A 5,416-nucleotide genomic window follows, 5' to 3' on the forward strand; every position below is an offset into this window, starting at 1 on the left:
TGTTTTTTAAATCTTGAAACATTTCCAGTTCTCAGTAGTCTTAAATGGCTACCATGTTGGACAGTTGGAGCCATTTAAGAGTTGGAGTAAGCAGTCCTAGCCCCAGAGAACCCAAAAAATGAAAGTGGCTTAACTCAGTATAAGTTTATTTCCCAGGCATCCTTCCAACATTTTATTGCTTTCTAACATTTTGTAGCTGTGCCATCTGCAAAGTCCCAGAGGCAGACAAAGCAGGAACTGGAGTGTTATACATTGTTTTCAAAGCACTGGCCTGGGATAGAACCATGAGTCCCCACTGGGTCCTATAGCGAACTCACAGGGGCTTCCCAGGATATTTTGAATTTTAGGGAAACACACATATAACCATTGGACATAGCACCAACGGCTACTAGGATGTTATTTGGACCAATTTAGCAAATGGAATTGTCAGGTATTTCTTTTGGCTTGTAGGCATTGTGAAAAAATGATTGTGGTACTAAGGATGCTATAACTAGGAAAATTTGGGAAACTCTGGCTAAGAAATCACCTCTACTCACTTCCATTGTCCAGAAATCATTCGTAGTATGACCTTAACTGCAAGAGAGGCTGGGAAATATAGTGTTCCTTCATTGTTTGCACATACGTTGCTTCTGCCACAGTCTGTCCTCATCACACCCTTTCATTCACCCTATGCATAGTGCATACTTCATTTCCCTGAGGGAGACAATCCAAAGTCTGATTGGGTCAGTGTTTCCCACTCAAAGTCCAGGGTCTCTGTGTTAGAAGCTTTAGTACATGGGAACAGCAGGTCAATTTGTGGGCTTGTGATGGGTGACTGGGTGTTCACTTAGTTTTTGCCTTTCAGACCCTAAGTGTCGATGTCAAAATCATTCTTGGAGCAGTGTAACTTCTCCAGAAGGACCTCCGAATTACGCAGGGCTATAAACCTGGCTAGTGTGGAGTAGGCAGAAGAAAGCTACGTGGTGGGATGAGAGTTGGAGTTCACCCTCCTTATACAGACTTTTCCTTAATCTGTTTTCAGCCTCACATCTTGTTTCCACCCTTCCAGGGCCAGGGTACACAAGTTAGAAGCCTTTCAAGTTGTATTTGGTGAAAGATGACACCTCAGTTTTGTGTGGGGGTTATGGAGGGATGGATAAGCACCTGGCCATACAAGGTAGGAGTGGCATCTTGGGCTTAAACTGATCTTGTGTACATTTTCAAGCATTCTTTCTTTTCGGCCCCTGATTTCCACCCGACCACGTCCAGAGTACCTGATGCTTCCACCTCCTAATTCTTTCCAGATTTCATTAGTACCCTTTCAGGAGGCAGTTGGGCCTTTTACTATGCTAATTCAATAAAAATTCTTCTACCAATATGTCTTTATATAGTATTGTTTGGGGTTACATGTCTCTTTTATATCAGCTTTATTGAGAGAATTCACATAACATTTACCTCCTTTTCAGTTTTATTGAGGTATTGAAAGAGTTGTAAGATTTAAAGTATACATGATGACTTGGTATACATTGTGAAATAATTCCCCTCACCGAGTTAAAACATCCATCACCTCACACACTCACCTTTTGGGGGGTGTGTGTGTGTAAGTGTGTAAACATTTAAGTTCTGCCCTCAGCAAATTTTAGTTATATAATGCAGTGTTACTAACTACAGTCGACCATGTTTGTTTTGCCAACCTCTCTCTATTTTCCCAACCCCAGTCCTTGTTTCTATGAGATTTACATATGACTGATACCATGCAGTGTGATACCATGCACCGTTTGTCTTTCTCCGTCTGGCTTATTTCACTTAGCGTAATGCCTTCCAGTTTCAACCATATTGTCACAGATGACAGAATTTCCTTCTTTTTAAAGGCTGAATAATAATCTATCATATATATATATATATATATACACACACACACACACACACATATATGTCTATGTATATACACATACCACATTTTCTTTACCCATTCATATGTTAGCAGACACTTGGGTTGTTGTCATACTTTGACTATTGTGAATAATGCTGCAAAAAAATCACCTCCTTAAAGTGTACAATTCAGTGGTTTTGAGTATAGTCACAAAGTCGTGCAACCATCACCACTATATAATTCAAGAATATTTCCCCCTCAAAATAAATTCCATACCTATTAGTCATCAGTCCTTACTGCTCCCTGCCCCCCATCCCTGACAACCACTAATCTATTTTCTGTCTCTAAATTTGCCTCTTCTGGACATTTTATATAAATGGAATCATATCATGTGTAGTGTTTGTGTCTGGCTTCTTTCACTTAGCATAATGTTTTTGAGATGTATTCATGTTGTAGCATGTATCAGTGCTTCATTCCTTTTTATGTCTGAGTATTCCTTTGTATAGTAACTAAACCACATTTTATCTAGTCAGCATATGGTGGACATTTGGGTTGTTTCTTTTGGCTATTATGAATAATGCTGCTATGAAACATTTGTGGACAGGTTTTCAGTTCTCTTGAGTAGATACATATCTATGAATGAAATTGCTTGTTCATGTAACTCTCTATGGTTAACATTTTGAGGAACTGCCAAATTTTACATTCCCACCAGCAATGTATGAGTAAATTGGTAAAAACGATTTTTCACCTCTTTGCCATCACTTGTTATTGCCTGTCTTTTTTATTACAACCATCCTACCAGTCCCTTTAAATTTTTCTTAAAATGGAGTTTGTATATTTGTTTCTTACGCTCTGTGTTGTTTTGGATAATTTTTCAGAAAAAAAGAAGGCAGACTTCTTTACCACCTTAAAGTCAGAAACCCTGTAGATTTGAACTTTTTCAGTTGAGTTGGTAATATGCTATCAATCATGATATCCTGCATGATTGTTCATCTGGGGATGTCTGTGGGATGTGATATTGACTGTCCCTTTACTATCGAGATTTCAGTGAAAAATATTATATGCCAGAGATATACACAAGTTCACAGAATACAAGCTTGGAATGTCTGAATTGTAGAATATCACATGCTGGAAAAAAATCATATTGTTTGATAGAATGAGTTGTATCCTATCAAATCCCATGAGCTATCTGGCAGCAGTTCTGGATTAATCTGTCAATCTAAAACATTGTGGCAAGGTTTTTAAATGTGTTAATCTGAAATACTAAACAGAGTACTGTTTTCTTTAATACTTTATTTCAAAAATACATAAATTAATTGTGCATAGATTGATAGTCAAGTGTACTTAAAATTTTTCCAAAACTCTACCAATAAGCAATCAAAAATGTAATAGGAAATAAGTCCTATTCACATTGGTGACAAAATAATAAAACACGAAGATCAGTTTAACAGGTGAGTTTAGATATGGAGCCAAGTACCTATGAATATATTAAAGATAAAAATGGATACCTATCTTACTATTGGGACGAAAATAAACTCCAGGAGATGTAGATGGGAGTGGAAGAAACATGAAGATCTGTGTTCCTTCTGTCTTCTTTTAAGTTGAAAAATATATTAATGCTTATGTGAGAGGCTTTCCCACAAAGTACAAAAATTGTGGTTGTGGATCATACAGATTTGACTTTATTTTACTTCCTCTTTCCACCCAAGCCAGGAGTTCCTAGTAATTTAGTAGCAAACAAGTTCTTGTCTTGTGGCCTACATTTTATACTGGACATGTTTTTCTTTTCTAAAATTAACTTTAGTGAGGTGTAATTTACATATATGATGCACACTTTTTTTTTTTAAAGATTTTATTGGGGAATATTGGTGAACAGTGTGTTTCTCCAGGGCAGCTCAGTTCCAAGTCCAGTCGCTGTTTTCAATCTTTAGTTGCAGGGGGGCGCAGCCCACCATCCCATGCGGGAATTGAACTGGCAACCCTGTTGTTGAGAGCTCGCTCTCTAACCAACTGAGCCATCTCACCGCCCCATGATGCACACATTTAAGTGAACCATTTTATGAGTTTTGACAAATGTCTACCCTTATGTAATCCCCACGCCAAAAGAACATTGAATTCACCCCCCAAAACTTATCTCTTGCCCCTTTGCAGTCATTCCCAATTCCCTATTTCCCTGCTCCATCACAGATCTAACATAAATAAAACTGTAAAATTTAGAAATAATTTATGGGAGAAAAATTTCATGACCTTGAGCTAGGCAAAGATTTCTTAGGTGAAAAACTAAAAACACTAACCATCAAAAGAAAAAAGATAAATATTACCAAAATTAAAAATATATGCCTCTGGTTTCTGGTCTGGCACTTATTGCATTTGGCAGTCGCCACTCTGTCCTAACAAGAAAAGAGTTTTAAAATTAACTTTTTAGATCTAGCAGAGAACTGAAGTCACAGGGCAAACCAATGTCCACAAAGCTGGTGAGTCAGACAGGCAGATAGAGAGAATCACTGGTTTTTGGAGTAGAAGCTTAAGAGCTGAAATCTCCATGGGAACCAGTACCAGGGTAGGAAAACAAAATTGTGGGGAGGCTCAGTGTAGACAAGTTTGAGAGTTAACACTACCAGGGGGTGCCCTATCTTTGGGATGCCCATTCACTTTCCTGAGTTTTATCTCACACGTTTTACTTCCCATATATGGGAAGGGGACACAAAAGGGCAGGGATTATTACTTTTTAATTGTATTTGTAATGGTGACTAAGTAATTTGTTCACAAGATTCTGAATTCAAAAGGTTATACAGTGTAAACTTTTTCTTAGTCCTGTCCTTCAGTCACTCCTTAGTTCTCTCTTTGGAAACAAACCATATTATCAGTAGTTGATTACATATTTGGAGAAGTTCTATATATATAAACACACTTTCTTCTCCCATGTTTTCATTGTACTACAGTTTAACCCCCTCCTCTATTTGATGGCAGAATTAATCAACAGAATCAACATCCTTATGACACTGAATCTTCTTCTACAGGGGTATGGTACCTTTCCATATGCTGAAGTCTTTTGTGTTCCTCAGTAATGTTTTAAAGCTTTCTTCATGTAAATCTTGCCATTTCGGTAGGCTTATATATATATATTCCTGTGTGTTATCTTTTTTGTGGCTGTTGTGAACGACAGACTCCTTCCTTGGTCTGTCACGTTATTAGACTCACCTGCAGGGTGGGCTGCCCTGAGACCCCTATACATTAGCAGTGATTATTTCTCGTGTAATCATAAGCAATAGGGGTGGTAGTCTTGATTTTAAATTCACTAATTTCTACAGGGAGGTAGCTAACACTTACCAAGTACTTAATATAGGCCAGGCATCATGCTGTTGTTTTAAATAAATGTATAATACGTATACAAAGTAGATGTTACTATCCTTACTTTACAGATGAAATATCAGAAGTTCGAGGTCACAGAGGCAGTAAACTTTTGAACTCCAAAGCCATTATTTTCTACCATAACCCAGAAGGAGCTGTAGTAGGTAGTGAGGTGATTGGCTGTTCACAATGAAATTTTTATTCTATTGCTAA

This window comes from Rhinolophus sinicus, linkage group LG04, assembly GCF_036562045.2.
Source record: "Rhinolophus sinicus isolate RSC01 linkage group LG04, ASM3656204v1, whole genome shotgun sequence".
NCBI classification, from domain to species: Eukaryota; Metazoa; Chordata; class Mammalia; order Chiroptera; family Rhinolophidae; genus Rhinolophus; species Rhinolophus sinicus.